This window comes from Gymnoscopelus braueri (assembly GCF_963280865.1).
Source record: "Gymnoscopelus braueri genome assembly, contig: SUPER_20_unloc_1, whole genome shotgun sequence".
NCBI lineage: Eukaryota > Metazoa > Chordata > Actinopteri > Myctophiformes > Myctophidae > Gymnoscopelus > Gymnoscopelus braueri.
Window position 1 is genome coordinate 2,570,754 of NW_027660990.1, and position 26,696 is coordinate 2,597,449.

The window sequence follows — 26,696 nt, forward strand, 5'->3', positions numbered from 1 at the left end:
GACTTCTTGATTGACCCACCTTTCATCTGTGGGCCTTTTCGTTTATTTACAACAACTTCAGGGTATCCAGCCACTCTCAACTTCTGACGCAAATTGCTAAACTTCTGTGATATGGATGTTACCCAACCGGACCAAGGCGCCGCTGAATTTGGTTCCCCCAGACAAGGGTGCTTTGCAACAAGAGCTTTGGCTACAATTAATTGCTCTGGTGCTTGTGGATAGGCTGTGGCTTGGATAGTGCTTTCCATCATCATGGCATCAGCTAGTCTGGTCAGTATTTCAGTCTTCAAAGCCTTTCTGATAACCATCACAGTCCCACGCTGGGCTAAATTCTGATTTCCTGCCCTCAGCGTAACCTCAACATCATGACAGAAAGTTGGAACAACAAAGGGATCCGAACCACTAGCGCTACTCTGCGATCCACTAGCGCTACTCTGTGTCCCACTAGTGCTACTCTGTGACCCACTAGCGCTACTCTGTGAATCAAAGCTTACAATGGTATCTAATCTACTCTCAGAAGCTTCTTCGGAAGATGTGAAAATAACCTTTAGTGTGGCTTTTTCCGGTGGTAGGTCATTGATGTCTGTCAAAGTGGTGAGCTCATTGTCAAAGAATGGATCTTGAAACTGTACGCTGAAGTTTCCTCGGAGGCCCAGAGCGTTGCGCAGCTCTCCACACAGCTCGTCCACTGACTGGGGAACATTCTGTAGGGTGACACGCCTTATTTCCTGAGATGAGACAATGACTCTGAGAAGCATCATTGATGAGACACCAATAGCTGAAACACAGAGAAAAGAAAACATACAACATGTTATATTAACCCATTAAGACCTGGAACGCATATGTGTCCATTTTTGATTTGAGCTAAAGCATTATTTTACACTTTGGCTATTCAAAAATAGCAGATATACAAGCTCATAGCGTGGCACCGAGTGCCGCTCTACGAGCTTGCAGATCTGCTATTTTTTGAAAAATAGAGAAAATGTGTGTAAATCAATATATTTATATTATTTTAAACCGAACATTTTTAACTCAAATCTTGGGGTCCCTGGAACAAAATATTTTTAGAGGGGGTGGGGGGGGTCAGCGGCATATAATTTTGGGGGTCCTTGACATGAAAAAAGTTAGAGAACCACTGATATAGAAACATACGTTTTTCAGAAAACTGTTAGGATTTAGTAAGAATCGGCCTCTGGTCTTACACCCTCCACTTAAACCCTCTAGGTAAACTGATCCGAGATGGCAGATCTACAAGCTCACAATACACTGCAGCATTTTAACACCACACCAAATCCTATATCAAACATTACCTTAACGCAACAAGAATGTTCTTCCTTCTACACGGTAGGCAGCAGGGGGGGGGGGGGTGTAGTCATCCAGTTGGTCAGGATCACCGTTACTGCAGGGTCTTCTAGCAAGCTGGTAACACCTTCTATGCTCCACGAAGGCTGCAGTGAGATAGCAATAGCAGAAACAGAGAAAAGAAAACATGTTAACCACTTAAACCCTGTGTACAAGCTCACAATGCGCTGTGAAGCATTTTAACAGCACAACAAATCCTCTATCAAACATTACCTTAACGCAACAAGAATGTTCTTGGACTGACAAGCAGCGTTCCTTCTACAGGGTAGGCAGCGAGGGGTGTGTAGTCATTCAGTTGGTCAGGATCCGCGATCACCAGTACTGCAGGGTGTCTCCTAGCAAGCTGGTAACACCTTAGATGCTCCACGAGGTCTGCTGTGAATAGTTCCAATATGAATGATATTCCTCCATCCACTACACATATCTCTAGTATTCTCCCAAAATCTGGTAGTCCATATGTCTGTCCAAAAGAGAGCACCATTCCTTTACAATATTTCGTCCCATATAGGTGAGCAACTGAGGTGAGTGAAACAGAGTCCAGACCATTAAACTTGCTCCATATAACGTCTCGGAGAGCAGCATCTAAAATTCCAACAGACACACCTGATACTCGCCCTGTCTCAATGCTTGGTTTGAAAAGAGATGGCATTTCAAAATAATATGCCAACATAAGCTGATGTCTTGTTGCCAAAGTGTGCAGAATATCTTTAAAGTTACAAGCATTGTGAACTACTTTTTTAAAGAAAGAATGTTTTGCCTCAAATCGAAGAGTCCAAAACTCAATTAATGGACCAAATTTCTTTATCAGCAAAGGATAATGTTCAATATAATGATGTTTAGGTTTTAATTTATATTGAGGAAATACTTCTAAAAGCAATTGTCTGTGGTCAGAGATTTTGGTTTGAAGGTAGCACAGGGATTCAGTTGTGAATGAGGGGCTACTTAACAGCTCAACAAGGTCTTTCAATTCAAGAACCACACACCAACTTTCTTCACTTTCTGGAACAAGGTGGCCAATAAACAGTGGAAGAAATCTCAGAAGTGCCCAATTCTCATGACCATTGCCACCTATCGTCCCTTTTTTTGAAAAGTCTTTGTGGATTGCCTTAGGTCTGTTAGTGTTGTCATAAAATTGAAAGGGAAATGAGGCAATTTGATGATTGAGTTCCTCCAATGTGAAGTACTTTTTAGCAATCAAATCAGAAATACATAGACACAGTTCTGAAGGTACAGCTCCTTCCAAAATATCATGCAGAAAATCTGGTGGAAACCCTTTTACAGGATGAAAGTGGGTCAGTCTTCTTAAAGGACAGTCTCTCTTCAAACCAGCAACACACACAGCATCAGTTGTCTCAAGCACATGAACAGCTTCATTATACAATTCTGGTGTTCTTAAAGTAAAAGTCCCACTTCTGACATCATGCTGCTGAATATCCTTACGGCTAGCCAAACAAAATCTACAAAATTTGTCGACAGTGAAACACTCTTGGTATCCAGCTAGTGAATGTGCACCTAAGTTGTCTGCGGCCACAGACAAAACAGTACCCTTGATGTAAGACCCAAGACTTTGAACAAATACACCAGTGTTCTCCAATATCTGAATGTCTCTAATCAGAGGCTCCAAAACTTTGCTGTAAGTATATGTTTTTAGGTGTTCACTTTTGCACAATACAGCCAGATAAATTGAAGTTAATGTTGATCTAAGTCTGACTGGTAAATTGGCTATCACCCAATATACAGCACACAATTTGTGTATCTTTTTTGATGTTCCCAGTGGATTACAAACTTCAAAGTCATCAATGTAAAAGCCAAGAGATATGCTTAATTCCTCAGTGAGAAGTGTGTTTTCTTTAAAATATTCACCATCTTGAGATGAATTGTATTGACCTTCCCGTTCACTGGGTCTCTTTAAGAATTTAACTATCTCACTTCTTTCCAACAACTTACTCAGCAAATCTAAAATGGGAACATAAACAAAAGAATGGTTTTTTTCTTGTGCATTTAGCACATACTCCACTGGGTTAATTACTGTAAAATTCTGTCTATAAAATGACTGCCTTTTGTGGTCTGTGCCCAACACACCCTCCCTTGAAAGACATTTTAGTGGGTTCAAAGACTGTATTTCATCACACAATGATTTTACAACAGAGGCATCAACTGCACAGTTATGTTCTTCCAAAACCTTCCCTACAATGTTCTTAAGATTTTGATGAGCAAATTCTCCAATGTCAAATAACTCATCAATTATTTCCTGTACGGCTGAATTTGAGACATGTAAAATTGTTTGCATGCGGAGAAATAAAGATGCCAACTGATTTTTAACAGCATCAACATCTTGAACAGCATCAACATCTTGAAGAGCTGGTTCACCCTCAGGTTCTGAATCATGTGAAGGTGATGCCTCTGTATTACAAACTGAATCTTCAGTGTTTGCAACTGTAGGTTTCTCTAAAAGCTCTGGTCTTAAATCGGTTAAGGTGGAAAACTTGTGATAGCGACTTCTATGAGCCGTAAGGGATGACAGTACACGACACTTGGTAAGGCAACCGGCAAATGGACATTTAACAGTTTCCCTGTTCCTCGCGTGAGTCTTCAGATGAGAAAAATATGAGTCAATGTTACTAGGCTCAGAGAAAGTACACAAGTCACAACGTGCCCTACTAACAATTATACGATGTTTTAGATGTTCTTTTAAATGTTTTTTAAGTTCAGCTTGGGTTTTAAAAGTGTTCAAACAGTCTTCATAAAGACAGACAAGGCCTGAATTCGCCCGATGATGTCCGTGATGCTCCTTATAATGCTGTAATATTTTTCCTTGACCATTGAAGAATAAGTCACAGAACTTACATTTCCACTTCATGGACTGCTTGTTGACAGTGAGATAGGCTACCAATAACAGAAACAGAAACAACAGAAACAGAAACAGAGAAAAGAAAACATGTTAACCTCTTAAAACCCTCTAGACTCTGTAAACTGAACCAGAGATGTCAGATGTACATGCTCACAATGCACTGTGCAGCATTTTAACAACAACAAATCCTCTATCAAACATTACCTTAAGGCAACAAGAATGTTCTTGGACCGACGGAGGAGCTCGCTCTCCATCTACACGGTAGGCAGCGAGGGGGTAGAAACAGAGAGGGTAGGCAGAGTAGTCATCCAGTTGGTCAGAATCAGCGATCACCGTTACTGCAGGGTTCTTCTAGCAAGCTGGTAACACCTTCGATGCTTCACGAAGGCTGCAGTGAGATAGGCTACCAATAACGGAAACAGAATCAGAGAAAATAAAACATGTTAACCTCTTAAAACCCTCTAGACTCTGTAAACTGAACCAGATATGTCAGATCTACATGCTCACAATGCACTGTGCAGCATTTTAACAACAACAAATCCTCTATCAAACATTACCTTAAGGCAACAAGAATGTTCTTGGACCGACGGAGGAGCTCGCTCTCCTTCTACACGGTAGGCAGCGAGGGGGTAGAAACAGAGAGGGTAGGCAGAGTAGTCATCCAGTTGGTCAGAATCAGCGATCACCGTTACTGCAGGGTTCTTCTAGCAAGCTGGTAACACCTTCGATGCTTCACGAAGGCTGCAGTGAGATAGGCTACCAATAACGGAAACAGAATCAGAGAAAATAAAACATGTTAACCTCTTAAAACCCTCTAGACTCTGTAAACTGAACCAGATATGTCAGATGTACATGCTCACAATGCACTGTGCAGCATTTTAACAACAACAAATCCTCTATCAAACATTACCTTAAGGCAACAAGAATGTTCTTGGACCGACGGAGGAGCTCGCTCTCCTTCTACACGGTAGGCAGCGAGGGGGTAGAAACAGAGAGGGTAGGCAGAGTAGTCATCCAGTTGGTCAGAATCAGCGATCACCGTTACTGCAGGGTTCTTCTAGCAAGCTGGTAACACCTTCGATGCTTCACGAAGGCTGCAGTGAGATAGGCTACCAATAACAGAAACAGAGAAAAGAAAACATGTTAACCTCTTAAAACCCTCTAGACTCTGTAAACTGAACCAGAGATGTCAGATGTACATGCTCACAATGCACTGTGCAGCATTTTAACAACAACAAATCCTCTATCAAACATTACCTTAAGGCAACAAGAATGTTCTTGGACCGACGGAGGAGCTCGCTCTCCTTCTACACGGTAGGCAGCGAGGGGGTAGAAACAGAGAGGGTAGGCAGAGTAGTCATCCAGTTGGTCAGAATCAGCGATCACCGTTACTGCAGGGTTCTTCTAGCAAGCTGGTAACACCTTCGATGCTTCACGAAGGCTGCAGTGAGATAGGCTACCAATAACAGAAACAGAAACAGAGAAAAGAAAACATGTTAACCTCTTAAAACCCTCTAGACTCTGTAAACTGAACCAGAGATGTCAGATGTACATGCTCACAATGCACTGTGCAGCATTTTAACAACAACAAATCCTCTATCAAACATTACCTTAAGGCAACAAGAATGTTCTTGGACCGACGGAGGAGCTCGCTCTCCTTCTACACGGTAGGCAGCGAGGGGGTAGAAACAGAGAAAAGAAAACATGTTACATTAACCACTTAAACCCTCGAGACCCCCCCCCCCTCAAAATGTATCATATTTTCAAGATTTTTCAAAAAGTATCAGATCTACAAGCTTATAGCGCGGCACAGGGTGCCGTGCTATAAGCTTGTAGATCTTGTAGATCTTGTAGATCTATTGTTGAATAGCCAAAGACATCTAAAATGATCAAGCAGCGCTCACTCACTCCGACACATCACTTGACAGACAGAGAGACAGACAGACAGAATATCAGACAGACAGAATATCAGAATATCAGACAGACAGACAGACAGACAGAATATCAGACAGACATACAGACAGACAGACAGACAGAATATCAGACAGACATACAGACAGAATATCAGACAGACAGACAGACAGACAGACAGACAGACAAACAGACAGAATAACAGACTAACAGACAGACAGAATAACAGACAGAATAACAGACTAACAGACAGACAGAATAACAGAATAACAGACAGACAGACAGACAGACAGAATAACAGACAGACAGACAGACAGAATAACAGACAGACAGACAGACAGAATAACAGACAGACAGACAGACAGACAGACAGACAGACAGAATAACAGACTAACAGACAGACAGAATAACAGACAGAATAACAGACTAACAGACAGACAGAATAACAGAATAACAGACAGACAGACAGAATAACAGACAGACAGAATAACAGACAGACAGACAGAATAACAGACAGACAGACAGAATAACAGACAGACAGACAGAATAACAGACAGACAGACAGACAGACAGACAGACAGACAGACAGACAGAATAACAGACAGACAGACAGACAGACAGAATAACAGACAGACAGAATAACAGACAGACAGACAGAATAACAGACAGACAGACAGAATGACAGACAGACAGACAGACAGACAGACAGACAGACAGACAGACAGAATAACAGACAGACAGACAGACAGACAGACAGACAGACAGAATAACAGACAGACAGACAGACAGAATAACAGACAGACAGACAGACAGAATAACAGACAGACAGAATAACAGACAGACAGAATAACAGACAGACAGACAGACAGACAGAATAACAGACAGACAGACAGACAGACAGACAGACAGACAGACAGACAGAATAACAGACAGACAGACAGACAGAATAACAGACAGACAGACAGACAGACAGAATAACAGACAGACAGACAGACAGAATAACAGACAGACAGAATAACAGACAGACAGACAGACAGAATAACAGACAGACAGACAGACAGACAGACAGACAGACAGACAGACAGACAGACAGACAGACAGACAGACAGACAGACAGACAGAATAACAGACAGACAGAATAACAGACAGACAGACAGACAGACAGACAGACAGACAGACAGACAGACAGACAGACAGAATAACAGACAGACAGACAGACAGACAGACAGACAGACAGAATAACAGACAGACAGACAGACAGAATAACAGACAGACAGACAGACAGACAGAATAACAGACAGACAGACAGACAGAATAACAGACAGACAGAATAACAGACAGACAGACAGACAGAATAACAGACAGACAGACAGACAGACAGAATAACAGACAGACAGAATAACAGACAGACAGACAGAATATCAGACAGAATATCATATTCATGTGGCCAAATACATATCATTTTGGGGGTCCTTGGCATAAAAAAAGTTTGAGAACTACTGATTCAGAAGGTAAAATGGGCCTCAGGTCTTAATGGGTTAACAGCAACACATACTCAATGAAACATTACCTCAACACGAATGTTCTTGGAGTGAACACACATTAACCATCCTGGACCCAATATGGCAGATCTACAAGCTCACAACGTGAGCTTGTAGATCTGCTATTTTTGGCAAAGAGGTGTGGAGGGAAAAAAGTAAAAAAAAAAAAAAGAAATGTAATCTGAAACACGTTATACAATATAGAGGGGGTCCCTGCTTCATCTCTCTCTCTTCATCTCTCTCTCTCTCAGCTATAGGGGTCCTTGGCCTGAAAAGGTTGAAGACCCCTGTGTTATGGTCATGATTAACCAGAAGCCTGGGTGGCTGTCCCCACACACAACCGTGTTTTTCACCGTTTAATTTACAACAAGCCTTACTTACTTCTTCTTTCTTACTTACTTCATTGCAAGTAAATATAGTCATTACATCCAAATTAAAACAGTTAAACCAACTACTTCGTTGTGTTGCGTCGTACGCGCGTGCGCGTGCGTACACACACACACACACACACACACACACACACACACACACACACACACACTCTCCAGAGTTTTGCGCCGTTTAAAAGCAACGTCATTGCAAGTAAATATCATCATTACATCCTTTATTAAGACAATTAACCAGCTAGACCAACTATTTCATTATGTTACGTCGTCAAAGTGCACGCCACACACACACACACACACACACACACACACACACACACAGGCCAAGCCAAATCCAAACAGATTTCTCCGTGCCATTTCTAATCTACAAGTTATCAATGAAAGTAATTATCGTCATAAAATCCTTAATTAAAGATAATTCATGTATGCCTTGGAATGAATTCATTAATTCAGGGCAAACAAGCAGTTTGAAGCCCGCGGTTTCAGAAGGGGGCGTGCCGTGCTCGAGCAAACAACTCAAGTAGGGTTGAATATAACTATTATTACTGGCTTAAAAGTGATGAAAAGTGAATTGACATAAACATACAGACATCTAACAGCTGAAACTCACCTGTTGGCTCGGAAAAACAACTTGGGAACTCCTCTGGGATGGAAACCGTCGGGTCTTGAGAAAATGGCGAGTTTTCCGCATTTCTTTCTGACGAGAGAGAGGGGAAGGTGGGCGGGTCTTCTATAACGTTCTGGTTGTAGTTCCAGTCGTGTGTGACGCATATTACTCCGCTTGTGTAGCCCTCTGCCTGATAGCCCTCCGCTGGAGAAAATGTAGTCCCTTTCTTTTTTAACAAAAATGTACTATTTACTTATTTATTACATGATTATATTGTATGACCAGAGAAAATGAAGTCCATGTTTCAACCATGTAATGTGTAATGTTTTAAAGAACTTTTTTTTTTAAACAGCCACAGTAGCATAAGATACTTTTTTTTCCCATGAATAAAAAAAAGGAAGTTGTATTTCTATGATTATTATTATTATTATTATTATTATTATTATTATTATTATTATTATTATGTTTCAACCATGTAATGTTTTAAACAGCTTATCTCAAAATCAAAAGCAAGATAACTATTTATTGCCATTCCACAGTGGCATTTTTTCCCATGTATATAATAAAAGGAATAATTATTACTATTATTATTATCATTATTAATAATAACAATATCATTATTTTTATTTTATTTCATAGCGATAAGTCCCATTTAAGGCCAAAGTTCAGTCAACATGTCAAAAGTCAACACAATGAATTAAAGCAATTTTAACTTTTGAAAAATCATTAATGTAAGTTAAAATTCCTAAACTTATCAGAGCTCATTGAGTTAATGAGAAGAAGTGAATTGACATAAACCTTTTGAGACTGTGAATTCATTAATTTAAGTTAAATTCCTAAACTTATCAGAGCTCGTTGAGTTAAAGAGAAGAAGTGAATTGACCTAACTTTTTGCGACTGAATTTATTACAGTGTAGGCTCTATGCACAAAAGCCATATTGGAAAGAAATTGGGCCTCTTCCATTCTTTCTGCACAGGAGTTACCAATGATGATGATGAAAGCTCTGTTCCATTCTGATCTAACAGTCAGGTTGCTGATATTGTGCATGCAACATGCATTCCCTGGAAACACTGCCGACATTTTTTTAAACGTCTCCATGTGGATGTGGCCTCAGGCCTGGCTCACAATTAAAACAATTGTTTTGTGGCTGCCTTGTGCCTTACGTGAGGCATAAGTTCATTTCATTCCCTATGGAAGTCACATGGTTTGATAAAACTGACTTGCTTTGGGGGAGGGGGGGGGGCTAAGCCAGAGAGCTGCCTTTCAAACAACGTGACTTCCATAGTGAATGAATTAAACCGGCCTTATGCCTCACGTAAGGCATAAGGCAGCCACAAAACGTTTGTTTTAACTGTGTGAGCCAGGCCTCAAGAGTTATGAGGGTCCACTGTGCTACACTAAATGGAACAGAGCCTTAGTATCATTGGTAAAATATGTGAAGGAAGAGGCCCAATTTCTTTCCAACATGGCTGGTGTGCATAGAGCCTAATTGGCATTAGCAAGTGTTAGTCAAGTGGGGTTAACAAGATTCTTACCGTAAATCTCTCTCATTTCAGCCTCCCGTTCAGAGTCCGAAGACGACATTATCTGAATTGAGAAATGAACTTAGTCAATATATGTTGAAAACATGTGCAAAACTCAATATTTCCAAAAAGCATTTAAAAATCAGGAGGCTGATTTGTGTACACATTGCTTAACTAATCTAATATAGTAGCGTTACTTACCGACACAAACAAGCGCGGTGGACACGACGCTTAAGTCCACTCCACACAGGCACACACAGCAAGACACACTCTTAAAATGGCTGTTTGTTGTCGTCGAGGAGGAAGGTGCGTGAGGGGCGTTACATTTATCCTGTACCCCACCCACCAATCGGTCACTGATTGGCTAACCTGGACTGTCAATCACAGAACCCTGATCGTGGATCTGATGGGGGGGCAGGGGGCAGGGGCCACTCACACTCAGACTGCTCGCAAGTACTACTAGGCTACTCAGTCACACACAGTTACACTCTGCAAACATGTCGTTAGTCAAGACTTTATTAAGGACGCTTCAGAAGAGTAAAAGATCTATTTTGAAGTGGCTCCAAAAATATAGGTTACTTGCGAGGAAATACAAGTGTCCTTCCTGCCGAAGAAAGATGAAATTGAGCAAAACAACAACAACAAAAGACGGATATCGCTGGTAAGCTCTAACAACTATCTTCATTGCTATTGTTCAGTGGTAGAAAAAGTACTCAAATGTTTTACATAATTAAAAGTAGTAATACCTCCAGTACTCTGTTACTGGAGATATTGTACAACACTAGCCTTGAGTAAAAGTGCAAACGTATTTATACTCAAAGTACCAAAAGTAAAAGTACTAGAATGTTTGAAAATAGCTACATATCTACAGATCTAACAGACAACGCGTCGCGGCGACGCGTTGTCACGGTTGCCATGTCCGCTTGTTATTAGCGAATTTGGGCTACCTTTTCTTGATAGTTGGTTGTAAGTATTGTTGTTGTTTTTTTGCCTTGTTTCTTAAAGTGCAGTTTCTTATCACAAGAAGTTGTGAGCTTGTAGATCGGATATTTTCAAATAGCCAATGTATGTGTTTAAAGGGCGAAGGGCTCACTTCTTTTGTGCTTGTTTTCATAGATCTGGTTGCTTATTTCTGTCGCAAAACCTGGCAACCCTGCACGTTGTGAGCTTGTAGATCGTCTATTTTCAAATAGCCTATGTATAAAATATGGCTAAAGTCGTTAATGTATGTTTCATAATATCGTAATTTCTATTTGAAAAGTAACTACTAACTAAAGTTTTGAAATGATTGTTGTGGAGTAGAAGTAAAAGTATTGGAAATTGGAAATACTCAAGTAAAGTACAAATACCCCAAAATTGTACTTAAGTACAGTACTTAAGTAAATGTACGTAGTTAGTTTCCACCACTGCTATTGTTGGTTTTAGTTAGATTATTGGATGTGACTTATTGTCTACCGCAGGGGTCTTCAAAATGGGGTCTTGATAGTAAGTAGCCTACAGGGGGCCGCCAAATCTTTGTGTGATAAGGATTTTTTTGGTAAATCATCAACTTGAACACTATCATCCCTATTCTAAGGGGAACATTAGCCGATCTAGAAGCACACACTCGCGCTGCGAGGCTTGTAGATCTGCTATTTTCGGCAAGGGGTTTGGTGTAGAGGTCTGGTACATAGCGTTAGAAGGAGAACTCCTTCTAACGCTATGTACCAGAGCTAGTGAAGAGGGAAAACAGAGCTGACCAATTTCAGAGCCAAAGGTGAAGTTTACAATGTATTGAGGGTTTAAGTGGTTACATCTCTGTAAACACACATTTAACATGAATACAATATGTAGTGGGGGTCCCTGCTTCATCTCTCTATAAGCTGGGGGGGGGGGGGTTCCATGGCCTGAAAAACGTTTGAAGACCCCTGGTCTACCGTATGAGCTATTCCTAGGGGCTCTTTGACTTAACCATAAAACAGGCTTAATTTAGTACATTTGTCTCATGTGTAAATGTGAAATATAGCATAACCTTTAAGCTATACTGCTCTCTAGCATTTCTGGTGCACACAAGTGGTGACTAATACATTAAAATATTATATAATATGCTGAAGCCTAACATGTTCAACACTAGCCTTGGATCCTACTTTAATTTGGCCACTGTGGTTTGTTTACTGGTTATTATTGAAAGGTTATGTGTTTGTTCTTCCCAAATGGTATAAGCAAAATGTCACTTTCAAGAGTAGCCCTTATACATGACTGTCATTATACAGATGTGGTTCTTGTGGTCCAAGGCTAGTTCAAGAGCACACAGTGTACACATCTAAAAGCATGTCTTTCTTATTTATTTATTTAGGGTTTGCCGAAGGAAGGGCCACAAGAAAGCTGTAACACGAAGCATCCGAAGTGGTTCCATTTTCAGTCGATCCCACTTGTCTTTGGGGGCTTGGCTTGCCTTTATGCATAGGTATGTTTCTAAGTAGTCTAGCATGTGTGAATAAATGGATATGCCATGGTTTTAACATATCCAACACATTTTAAAACAGCAACACATCATTGGTACTCATACTATGACACTAACAACTTGTGAAGTAACCAATCATTGTCATTATTTTGTGTTTTTTTCCTCCTTTTTTTGGTGTGGGGGGGGTGTTTACAGCAAAAGTCAGACTATTTATATAAGTTTAATCAAATAAAAGCTGTGTTCGTGTAATAATATTTTCTATTGTTGTTTGAAGATTTACACAGGGTTTACGGCTGCGCCATATCGACATGATAGAGGAAGGTTTGTGTGGTAGCAGGACTTCCCTAACAAAGATGGCCACGGTCCTGAAGAAAGTGTGTGCCAAAGCCATTAATTAGACGCAGGGGCAGAATGTGCATCGGTGGTCCTAAAGCCTACGTGGTGATTGACGAGAGCAAGTTTTGCCACAAGAGAAAGGTACTGCAAACATTTCAATCAAGCTTCATCAGAATACATTCCCATCCAAAAATGCTATTATTGAATCAAACTTTGGACATAATTATGACAGTGTCCTGTCTATGTCAAACCTGGCTTTCATTCTAAAATGGTGATATAATAATGTTTTACTTCCCATTGGCTTGATTCAGTCCCTTAATCCTTAAGAGAAGACTCAATGAACTCACCTAACATTTGATCATTGCACAGTCGCAATGTCATTGTCAAGATAAAATCTCACTATTCTCACAAATCCTACTACTACTAATAGCATGGACGTTGTACTTTGTCTTATTTCAGTATGCCCGTGGACGGTTCCGGTCAACCTGGAGGAGAAAGGCATGGGTTTTTGGCATGTTAGAGGTGAAGGGGTCTAGAAGAAGGCCAGTGCTCAAACTTGTGAGACGAAGATCTGCACAGACTTTGGTTCCTATCATCCAAAAGTATGTGCGCCGTGGAACAACCATCCTGAGTGACTCTTGGGCATCATACAGACATTTATCTCATTATGGTTTCATTCATTATCAAGTAACTCACAACAGGTACTTCGTGCATCCTGGCACAGGAGCTCATACCCAGCACATTGAACGAGCATGGAGAAGCTACAAGGACGACATATATCGCTATAGGGGTAATATGACAATGAAAACTCTGAAAGACCACCTTTTGTTCATTGAGTGGGATCACTGGAGAGCAAAGCTGCACAAGAAAGGCAAACTTGGAGCTTTATTTGAGGACATTAGAGCGATCTATAAAGTGTGACCAAGCTTTGAATCATTGTTTCTCTGATTTTTGTTGTTTTTCGAATTAAAACTGTGGTTGTTATACCGTTTGACTCTTGTTTTTATTTTTAATTTTTTTCAAAGGTTAAATTGCATGGCCACCTGACCTCTGCATTCTGCACTAACATTTGTGCGTATGTAATTGTTGGCAATAAAAGTGAACAGTTCCATTTAAAATAGGTTGAATTGATCCAGTGTTCGTTCTAACCACAGTTCCTGTTGCATTAACTACGCCGAAAGTTGTACAGTATGTTATTCAGATTTATGTTGCTCTTCCTGGGCTTTAATGCTGAAATATCAAGACGTTATAACTCAGACCATGAGGTCTAGATTATAGAACGGACATTAATATGAATGGGATCACTTTAGGTGGACTTTATAGTTCAAGGGTTCCCACCTGTTGATCAAGGAGATCTTTGAACATTGGCTGACCTGATTAGCAACTGTATGCCAAGAAGCCTGGGTGTGAAGACAATGCCAGACCTGATGTCGCCAGGTTTTCAATGGAGATTTAAATCACACTTCACAACTAGCAGAGTCCCTGAGTAGCAGACGCCAGGCTGGGTCTGAGTCAACAACACATTATTCATCTGACTTTAATTATATCTGATTTGTACTTGCATACTGTTCAATAACTACAAGCCATAAGGGCTAATATACCACACTTAGGAAAATATTGTGAAAATGGGCGATCTACAAGCTCACAACGCCTGGCAAAGCGAGGCGTTGTGAGCTTGTAGATCGGCTATTTTCACAATGTTTGCCTCTTATGTTATATCTGACAATTTGGCCAATTTGGTATTAAAAAGGTCTTAAACGTAATTTTATTGTAACTTTAGAAATGTGTAGGCACCCTGTATACACTTATACTCTAGGCTATATTGATTTGCTTACTGTTGAGTGAGAAAGCAATGTTGCACATTAAGCTAATGAGCTGGGGACCCCCCCCAAAAAAATTGGGGGACCCACCCCAACTGGGGGTCCTGAGCCCCAGTTCGGGAACCATTGGATAGTTTGCACTGTGAAATATTAGTCCAGTAGGTGGCGCTAATGTAACAATCACGGATGCCAACTGCCAGAAAACCCCCCATAAGAAGTATAAACCTATGTTATTTAAAATGTAGGCCTGATCTACCATTTTTGGTGCTATGCAGGTCATTATATGCTTGTGTTTTTCATTCTGTAATTCATATTATTTCTATTTTACTACTACGTCATCACTAATGATGTCTGTGTGAACTCAGGATTTTTTTTTAATGTTCAAAAATGGGATAAAAATGTATTTTTTTTTCGTTCGTTCGTTTGCAAGTTAAACCGGAAGACAAAAACTGAAAACATGACCCGGAAATAACTCTTTACCAAGACTGCGGAGCCGAAACTAGAGGCCAAATGTGATATTGCAAGCTTAGAACATAAAGGACACTATTGAGCATGCTTCTATCGCCTGAATCCCTAGTGCGCCTGCTCTATTGGCACCAACATCGGAATAACAGTGTACGTAGTACGTACGGACTCGCACAGGTGGGGTCAATTCAACTAATCACGGGCGTACAAGTATTTAGCTGCTTTGCATTAGTTAGCCTTTCAGCGTGCACTGCAGTGTGTGTTCACCACCTCGCTGGAAGTCCGGGACACAAGCAGTGCCCGCGGGCAACCTTTTAAAAGTTTTTAGGTATGTGTAAGTTATATATTTCAATGTGTGTATTCACGTAGCTATACTGTGTGTAACTATACTGTGTGTGTCAATATTATTTTAAAGTTAACTAAAGGATTATCCAATTTTCAGCGTGAAATTGTACAGCTATCAAGGCCAACTGCTAACACGTGAGGCTAATATTAGTACGGCTAAATGCTATAACGTGAGGCCAATCTTGGGAATAGTAGTTTTATCATTTGTGGGGGAGAACAAATTATTTCAAACTTTTTTTTTAAAGGGATATTAAATTAAGTTGGGTGTCTAACGCTATGGCTGCTGGACACCGTGTAGCTCATAATGGGCTGAGCGTGTTTTAGCTAGGCTATGTTTGATGCGCAAATTGTATTTATAAACTTGTAGAACGATTATCTCAATTTCCTTAACAGAGTTTTAACTGAAGTTGAAGTGGGTGAAGTGGGTGCCAGAGAAGTGGTTTGGATTACGGTATGTATTTTTAGCTGCAGGGATAATGATTAGCCCTGAAACATGACTGTAATACAATGACAGTCATGGAACTGATTGTTGCTGTTTTTAGATTTTTTTGGACATTTACAACTCTCACATGTACATAAACGTTCAGCTTTCAAATATAAAGTGCTGACCCCTTAGCCACGGATGTAATAAGTTCATCCGGGCCGCAATAAGTACCTGTATCTCCCGTATTGTTCAATAAAAAGCATTTTAATCAGATTGGCGGCCATTTTCTAGTGTTTTTTTTGTAATGTATCATAGTGCAATACACCTCCCAACCAGTAGTGTCGCATAGTTGAAAGCATCAGAGAAAATGGCTGGCGATAGGATTAAAAAGCTTTTATTGAACAATACGGAATATCCAGGTACTTAGACCTTTGCCGGCTCAACTTGTTACATCCTTGGCATGGGGGTCAGCACTTTATATTTGAAATATGAACCTTTATGGGTAACACTTTAGAATAACTATTCGTTATAAGTAGTTAATAGATCATTCATAAACTGTTAGTTAATGAGTTATTAATGACTTGTTAAGCATTTGTTAATAGTTAGTTAGTTAAGGAGTTGTAACCATGACTTATAGATAGTTAATAGATTAGTAACAAACTATTAGTTAATGAGTTATCAATGACTTGTTAAATATGTTTTAATAGTATGTTAAGGATTTATAAATATGCCTTATATATAGCTAATAGATCACTCACAGAGAATTAGTTAACTGACTTATTAACTGTATGCTGATTATTTATAACTATGACTTATGAATGCCTTATAACTAGTTAATAGATCCTTTATAAACCATTAGTTAATGAGGTACTAATATCTTGTCAAATATTTGTTAACAGTTAGTTAAGGAGGTATAACTATCCCTTATAGATAATGTATATATTACTCACAAACTATTAGTTAATGACTTGTTAATAACTTGTTAAATATTTACTACCTGTATGCTAATGATTAATAACTATGCCTTATATATGTTCAAAGGATTATGAACAAGCTATTAGTAAAACACTTACTAATGGCTAGTTAAGTATTTGTTAATAGTTAATATATGTTATTGGGTAGTTATTCTAAAGTTGCCACTACTCCTCATTTACTAACTATTAACAAATACTTAACTTACCTTTTACAAACCAATTGTTAATGATTTGATTCCCATCTACTAATACCAGAGACACGTTGTACAACAGCAAATGGGTGGTAGAGAAATTTGATGTGATACTGTGGACATATTTCACATTTTGGTACCTCAACCTTGCTCTATATTTTACAAAATAAATATCACAGATGAAATAATGAACAATGTATGTTTAATTAATAAAGAAAACAGTTAAAAAATAACAAATGCATACATCTAAAATAACAATAGCAAATAAATAAATAGTCATATCAACAGTAATACAGTAATTAGAAATGGGACCAAAAGGGATACCTTCATAATCCCATCATAATCCGCCTCTACAGTCCAGATTACATATAGCTTTAACCAGTGGATATACAGCACACACATTAGCTTTAGCTTTATAGCAGGCCTTCTGCAGTAAGCAGTATGGCTACAGCAACACCATGTGCTAAAATTGTAGCTATGCTAATATTGTAGCTAACAGGCTAATAAGTGTTCCCAAATTATAAATCTTACTCTTTTTCATCAAACAAACACAAACAAATTCTTTATATTAACTAATAAACACAACAGTTCATACAGTTTGAATGGTTTTGCACTACATCACCTGAAATGCATAAAATAGAATACACAATGTATCAGATACAGCACAATGGTGTGTCTTGTCCACAATAACTGAACAACATCCTGCTCCTTTCAAAATAAAAGGCAGTTCAGCTTCAGAACTCCATTGAGACACACTGCCATCTACTGACACAAAGTGGTATTGATACTACACTACAGACTAGTGTAGTAAGTTGCATGAACTGCTGAACTGTATACGACAATAAAATAAAAATACATGGAACATACATGGAACATACATGGAACATACGTGGAACATTGCCAAAAATGGTAGATAAGAAATTACAGATCTACAAGCTCACAGCAAGACGCATTGCAACATTTTGTGAGCTTGTAGATCTGCTATTCCTGATCTGATATTTCTGGATGAAGAGAAACAGAAGAAAATAATTGCAACCTCACAAATTTCAAATTGAGGGTTATTGCTTCTAAAAAGGCCCAGTAAACACCTTGAGTGGCATTTTTCTTGAGTTTTTCTTGAGCTCACACTTGAGCTTGTAGATCTGTTATTTCTAATCTGCTATTTCTACTGAATGAAGGAAAACTGTTCAGTTCATGCAGCTATACTTGTCTGTAGTGTAGTACCAATACCACTTTGTGTCAGTAGATGGCAGTGTGTCTCAATGGAGTTCTGAAGCTGAACTGCCTTTTATTTTGAAAGGAGCAGGATGTTGTTCAGTTATTGTGAACAAGACACAAGAGAAGGGGCCATTGTGCTGTACACATTGTGTATTCTATTTTATGCATTTCAGGTGATATAGTGCAAAACCATGAAAACTGTATGGACTGTTGTGTTTATTAGTTAATGTAAATAATTAGTTTTTGTTTGTTTGATGAAAAAGAGTAAGATTTATAATTTGGGAACACTTATTAGCCTGTTAGCTACAATATTAGCATAGCTACAATCTTAGCACATGGTGTTGCTGTGGCCATACTGCTTACTGCAGAAGGCCTGCTATAAAGCTAAAGCTATATTTAATCTGGACTGTAAAGGTGGATTAAGATGGGATTATGAAGGTATTCCTTTTGGTTATTTCTAATTACTGTATTACTGTTGATATGACTATTTCTTTATTTGCTATTGTTATTTTAGATGGATGCATTTGTTATTTTTGTACTGTTTTCTTTATTCATTAAACATACATTGTTCATTATTTCATCTGTGGTATTTATTTTGTAAAATATAGAGCAAGGTTGAGGTACCAAAATGTGAAATATGTCCACAGTATCACATCATATTTCTGTACCACCCATTTGCTGTTGTACAACGTGTCTCTGGTATTAGTAGATGGGAATCAAATCATTTGTAAAAGGTAAGTTAAGTATTTGTTAATAGTTAGTAAATGAGGAGTAGTGGCAACTTTAGAATAACTACCCAATAACATATTTTAACCATTAACAAATACTTAACTCATGTTAGTAAATGAGGAGTAGTTGCAACTTTAGAATAACTACCCAATAACATAAATTAACCATTAACACATACTTAACTCATGTTAGTAAACGAGGAGTAGTTGCAACTTTAGAATAACTACCCAATAACATAAATTAACCATTAACAAATACTTAACTCATGTTAGTAAATGAGGAATAGTTGCAACTTTAGAATAACTACCCAATAACATATATTAACTATTAACAAATACTTAACTAGCCATTAGTAAGTGTTTTACTAATAGCTTGTTCATAATCCTTCGAACATATATAAGGCATAGTTTTAAATCATTAGCATACATGTAGTAAATATTTAACAAGTTATTAACGAGTCATTAACTAATAGTTTGTGATTAATATATACATTATCTATAAGGGAGAGTTATACCTCCTTAACTAGCTGTTAACAAATATTTGACAAGACATTAGTAACTCATTAACTATTGGTTTATAAATGATCTATGAACCAGTTATAAGGCATTTATAAGACATAAATAATCAGCATACAGTTAATAAGTCAGTTAACTAATACTCTGTGAGTGATCTATTAGCTATCTATAAAACATATTTATAAATCCTTAACATACTATTAAAACATATTTAACAAGTCATTGATAACTCATTAACTAATAGTTTGTTACTAATCTATTAACTATCTATAAGTCATGGTTACAACTCCTTAACTAGCTGTTAACAAACATTTAACAATATATTAATAACTCATTAACTAATGGTTTATAAATGATCTATTAAGTAGTTATAAGGCATTGTTATTAATCCTTAACTAACTATTAACAAATGCTTAACAAGTCATTAATAACTCATTAACTAACAGTTTATGAATGATCTATTAACTACTTATAACGAATAGTTATTCTAAAGTGTTACCCAGACGAGCGTCGTGTGAACTATGGCTAGGATAATGATACGCTACTATAATGTACGTCTGACTGTTTAATCTTTTATTTCAATTTTAGTGTGACCCTTACATGAAAGCGATGTCTTTTAATGTATTTTTAAATGGATGACTACAATAGATGGAAACTAAATAACAGCAACACTAATACACACCGGGGGGGGGGGGGATTTTGGTTTAAAAAATATTAATCGTTCAGACGTAGCCATGGTTCACATGACGCTCGTCTGTCACGAGCGTCATGGAGAAACTTATACCAGGTTTTGGCACGTTCTCCATTTACAACATGTACATTTACATATATGTTCAGATTTCAAATCCAAAGTGCTGACACATGTCATCGCAAGTCTTTAAAGGATGTTTTTTTTTAATATTTGCCAAAATGAATCCTGTGTCATAGTCTGTCTTTATTTTCCATAGATGGCTAAAAAGAAAACTGAGAAGGCCATAATGGTCCCAGTTGCCTTGCATGATGAAGGTAAGAGAAACCACCTTATTTGCTATGGTTATGACCAGTGCCATTGAGATAGAAGGAATTTGTCATCTTGTGTTCACTGCAATAGCATATCATATAAAGAAAGAATAGGCTAATCATATAATGTGCATTTGATAATAAGGTAAAACACTGGTTTAAAATAAACCAAAGCTGTGAACACTAATTGAAATGTATGTACTTACCTGACCTGGCGGAGACCTGTGCTCCGAGGAGCACTTTTTCTAGTTGTCATTTATTTACAATCATTTAACAAAATCGATATTTATTGGGGATTGATAACAAGTTACAATCATATGCTATACATAAAGCTTGTGTCCTGTATTGTCTGACTGCTCATTGATCCTACTCTTTATATCTCAATGGCTCTGACTACTCAGAATTTACCGTCATTGATGGCTTTTTAATATCAGCGAGTACTGCACAAAATGGCAGTGACACTCGTTTGGCTTTATCCCCAAAGGTTGTCCTAGTTGCTTCAGATGGTCAAGGTAAGATAGGGGAGAGCACAACCGTGATTTTTAATCTTGCCCAAAACCAGTCAACCTGCAAGCTCACAACACGTGTTAAAACGCGCTGTTAGCTAATAGATAGGCTGTTTTTGCAAAATGTTTGCCCCCAGAATAGAGACACTGTTTGTATGGTTAAAACCTCTACTGTATAATCTTTATTTCCCCCCTCCCCCAGAGATGTCGGCTAAGCCTACTAGGCCAAAGAGGGCCATTCTTCCCAAAAATAATTTTTCGCCAGACGCTTCTGATCAAGGTAATGGAAGTGAGGGCACAACCTTCATTTGTCTTCAGCAAAACTAGCCGATCTACAATCTCACAACACGTGTTGCAGTGCGTTAGCTCGTAGATTGGCTATTTTTGGGAAATGTTTGCTCAAGAATAGACTGTTTTATTTCTAATCAAGGAAGTTTATTAACTCAAAGGCATAAGCCATAGGAAATATTAATGTTCCAATACAGCCGTACAAGATGTAATTTCTGCTGTGGTCCCTGATTAGAACTTTAACTGCTAAAAATGGTATACTAATTGTTGTGAGCTCCTAGACAGAAAGAGATAGAAAGAGGGGAAGGTAGGTGAGGGCTGAAAAGAAATAAAGACAGTAGTTAAAGAGCCCTGTCAATAAGTTGATGAAAACAAGCCTAATACACATACAATCCTATTGCCGTTGCACATCAGATGATGGGAACAGACCTGTGATTGACAGGGGTCACTTCTCAAGTAGCGTTCTGGGGCTGTTGGTATTTGTCGCCTGCCTCACTGCCTGCGTGCCTGGCTTTCTTTGACACTCCTTAAGTGCCAGCAAGTCTTCACTGTTAACAACAGCCGTCTTTTATTCTTCTTTAGAGTCTATATTCTTCACGAAAGAGAGATTGTAGGTGATACTTTCTCTCTCGACTTTCCACTTTCAAACTTTCGACTTTCCACTGTCCACTTTCGACTTTCGACTTTCCACTTTCCACTTTCCACTGTCCACTTTCCTCTGTCCACTTTCGACTTTCCACTGTTGTGTTGAAAGGCACAACTTTCATTCCTTTGCAGTAGATGAACGCAATATTTAATGACTTGAAAATGTCAATGAATCTTGTAGTTCCCATTCAAATTAAACAAAACAAGAAAACACCTAACTGACACTAAGACAAGAGAAGGGGAGGATAACGTAGATAAGACCAGACAAGACGAGACCTAGACTGGACTGGATATTGGTCATGAAGAGATGGTCTTTTATTCTCCATCCTAAATACCATGTGAAACTCCATCCTCTCCCTGTCATTGGCTGAAACGCAGGAAGGTATGTTTAGAAAGAAAGGGGGGGATAAGAGAAATCTGAGCCCACAACATCAACTAATTAACTCAACCTAAAGTTGATTCTCTTACAAGGATTTATTCATTATATTATCGATATTCTCCCATTGTAACTTAGTGTCACGCATCTGGTTCCTATTTAAAAAGAATATTGGAAATATATTGGAAATATAATGAATAATGAATAATAATAATCAAATGACAATATAAATGTACCTTCATGCATAAGTGAAAGTATGATAAACAGTTGTACTTAATCATACTTGAATGTTACAAATATAACAGCAAGCTTACACAGTAGGACACGTAATAACCTCTTGTTTAATATGGATAATTAACTATGAACGTATGAAACAAACTCTGCCTCAATTTTGTGCTTGAGGATCGATGATCTCAAGGTCATAGGTCGCAGGCCATTTGGTTGGAAGCAGAGCTCTCCCTGTGACAGCTAACTGTCACAGACTGCAAATTATGGCATTATTTCCAGTTAAATTTGTCCCAAGTTTGTGTCCTGATATCATGGTTCCATGTCAGCAACATTGTCAATCCTAGCCAGTGGGTCTAGGAAACTCTGTGTGTATGTCCGTGCACATCAGTATATCTGTGCGTGCACGTGTGTGTGCGTGCGGGGCACGTAGACTGCAGGGTGTGTGTAAACAGAGCTGTTTGGGGCATTTGACCTCTGGGGTCAACGGCTCCTTCTTCATATGCTTGTAGAGTTGTGTTCATATGCATCAGCAACAATGGAGGTCCAGTTTGGATCGGTGAATGGTTTGATCATAGTGGAATATTCAATTGATAAACCCTCCCCCAAAGCTACTACAACTGTATAGTTACAAACATTGAATCCTCATAATGCAAGCAGACGTGATACATTGATTTACCACATGTGTTTATGAACCCCTCATTGTTTGTCGGTGGCTCAGTCTGTGACCATTTAGAAAATGTGTTGGTGTCATAGAACTTTGTTTTCCCCTACCAGAAACTACTACAACGGTTAGGCCAAACAAAACCACCGCTTCCAACAAGAAAACCGCTTCCAACAAGAAAACCACCGGTTCCAACAAAAGAGCCACTGCTTCCAACAAGAGGGCCCCAGACACTTCTGATCAAGGTAATAGAAGTGAGGGCACAACCTTCATTTGTCTTCAGCAAAACTAGCCGATCTACAATCTCACAACAACACATGTTACAGTGCGCGCTGTTAGCTCGTAGAAATATCATGATAAATTAAATCAGTCTTCATCATCCACATCATCACATCATCTTCCACATTACCAGGTATGTTTTATTTCACTAACACTTTATTTCTTATCCAGTAACTTTTGAGCATGTCTGTTTTGTCTCCACTTTGAGCCACTCTTAGGGTGACTATTAATTCCCGTTTTCAGCCAGTATCAAGGCAAATGGTGTCTCATTTTTTTTCCTTAATTGATGACATGCCACGTTTGGCTACAAAGTGTAAAGCATATGGTTACAAATTTAAGCTGAGCTCCATGAGAGAAATGATGAGAAAGTAAACGGGATGAAAATCAATCATGCATTTCATGTTATGGAACTGTTATGGAAATAATCAATATTCCAGGGACACTTGGAAGTTTAGTGAACAAGTTAATGTATGCTTTTGACCTTAAAGGAGAGATCCGGACATTTTAAGTGTTATCTTTGATGTGTCGCTAATCACTCACCATCATTGAAAGGGACGTTGAGTTATTCCAGATAGTCCCCTGTCGTCCAGTCTGTCGACCCCCTCCGTTGGCATAATGGGAGCCCGTGTAAGAGTGAAAATCGTCTATTATAACCGATGCAAAGTTAGTTTTTTCTCTACTACTGCTCATCGTGGAGTCTCATGATACTCAAACGTGCACTGAATGTCGCGAACGAGCTATCGTTCGTGCAGAACGAGATGATGCTGGTTGCTTATTTCTACCACAGACGACAGGTTCTGTGGAAGAAACAAGCAACCAGCATCATCTCGTATTTTAATTACGTTATTATTTTTAGTTCACAGAGAGAGAGCCAGAGCCCAGTCCTCCTCCTCTGACAGTGATGGCAGCTCTGGCACAAGTGAGGACTCGTCCAGCAGCCATGAAAAAAGAAAGAAAAAGAAAAGAAGGGGGAAGAAGAACAGGAAGCGTCAAAGACGCCACAAGTCTTCAAAAAGGGGTTAGTGAGTTCGATATTGTTCATTAATGCTATGGAGACTGGCAACACCCAAGGCTGTGCCCTATCCGCAAGCCTGCACTGTCAATTACTAATTATGACCTAACTTTGACAGATGTCAGTTAAGGATGACTGTTGTGAAAACTTGCGTGAACTCATAGCTTGTAGGTAATTAATTGCATTTCAATGTTTTCTTTAGCTCACAAGACGAGTAAGAGGGACTCTGACAGTGAAAGTGACAGTGACAGCTCTGAGGACTCCTCTGAGAGGAAGCCCAAGAAAAAGAAGGGACGAGGGCAGTTCCCCCTAAGAGGTATGTGCACTTTTTTTGTATCTCTGTTGGCCCTTTCACACTGACAGCAGTTTACACTGTGCTTGCCACCAAGTAGTGGCACAGTGGTAGAAAATAGTCACAGTTTTCTGGAGTTTGCGCCAGTGCTTCGCTCTTACAGACTACACCAGTGGTTCTCAACCATTTGGTAATTATTGTGTTGGTGGTTGTTCTGTGTTGCTTATATAATTTTGAAGAGTGGATGTCAAACTTTTCATGTCAAGGACCCTTAATTTAAAATGTATTTGGCCAGACCGCCATCTGAAATTCTTTCTGATTTATTTATGGATCAGGATTTCTGTTAAAAGTCCACATTTTGTTTTAGATTTAGGGAAAACATATTATGTTCAAAATGCGTTGCTTTACTTTGCTGTGATTTTGTCCTTCATTCTTGTAGTTGTGGATGAAGATGGTGTCCTGGAACGATACAAAGTCCTACTTAGGTTCTACAAAAAGGATCACAGTGTAAGGAGAACCATCGAACACTTCAAAGTGGACAAGGCGACGGTCGCCAACACTGCAGCAATTGCAGAACTACAAATTGCTGCCCCAGAAGTAACACCACCGTCACGGGAACGGGAGACACTCATCCAATATGCTAAATCTCTCCGAGCCTTTATCTCAGGCCTGCCTGAGGTGGCGGCGAGGATAAAGGCCATGAGAAGAGATAAACTGTTGATCCCCGTTTAAAGGGATAGTTCACCCCCAAAAGGTATTTTCTATCGATTAGTCACCCCATGGAGACTTGAATTCATGGAATTATTGTTTTTGTCGCATTCCTAAGCCAATAATTTAATGACCAGCGGACCGCTAGGAGATACAAAGGAGACTGTGTCTGTGAGACCTGTGTCTACTACCGGAACCGCTGCCAGTCATCAAACTATTGGCTTGGGAATGTCACAAAAACAACAAATATCCATGAATTCAAGGGTGACTAATCGATAGAAAGTCCTTTTGGGGTTGAACTGTCCCTTAAGTGCTGTGCTTTTATTTTCTCTTAAAAAAATGTTTCAGTGCTGTTCTTAAAGCACATATCTTATGGCAGTGTCCTGTATGTCCAGTAGATGTCCTGTGATTCCAGAAGGTGGCCTACCCGTTTCCCGTTCATTTTCTTATAGCTCTTTTTGATTGGCTCAGCAGCAGATTTGAATGAGGTATAAATGACAGCTTCCTTATCAAATCTTCTGCTAAGCCATCGAACAAAGATGTGAGGAAGTGAACAGGAAATGGCTATGCCACCTTCGGGAATCTCAGGGCACTACTAACTCGGTGTCTTCAGCATGGCAGAGTAATGGAGAAATTGGTGACCTGCTGAAATATGTGACCATCTTGCACACAGTTAAATCACTGTTTTTACATCAAGAGATGGTCACATATTTTGGCAGGTCACCAATTTCAAAGTTAAGACCACCATGTTGGAGCACTGAGGAGCTAGACTTTTGAGTTTGGCTCAGGACTAGCCAGGACTAGTATATAGTAGGAACGTCAGGGGTTTTCTGTTTGAGTTTGGCTCAGGACTAGCCAGGACTAGTGTATATAGTAGGTAACATCAGGGAATGGTTTTCTGTTTGGCCATAACAATCCCCACCATATAGTGTGTGTTGAAGGTGGTGAACTTGTTTTATATATTTTATTGTTTTAATTGTGACGTTTTATAAGTGTCCTTTAAACAAAAGTATCCTCAAGTGCTTGTGGCAAAATGTGGCAAAATGGCTTTTGCAGTGAA

At 39.1% G+C, this 26,696-nt stretch overlaps 1 long non-coding RNA gene across 2 annotated transcripts; it reads right to left on the reverse strand.

Annotated features, from left to right (window-relative positions):
• Nucleotides 1–479: 479 nt before the first annotated feature.
• On the reverse strand, nt 480–4,456 carry LOC308076676. Of its 2 annotated transcripts, none has more exons than XR_013932316.1 (3): nt 4,418–4,456; nt 1,576–1,734; nt 480–778 (listed from the first exon to the last, which is right to left on the reverse strand). It is a non-coding gene; the product is annotated as an uncharacterized lncRNA (long non-coding RNA). The 2 variants fall into 2 exon arrangements; XR_013932317.1 differs by lacking the exon at nt 480–778 and adding an exon at nt 1,341–1,448.
• Nucleotides 4,457–26,696: the final 22,240 nt, after the last annotated feature.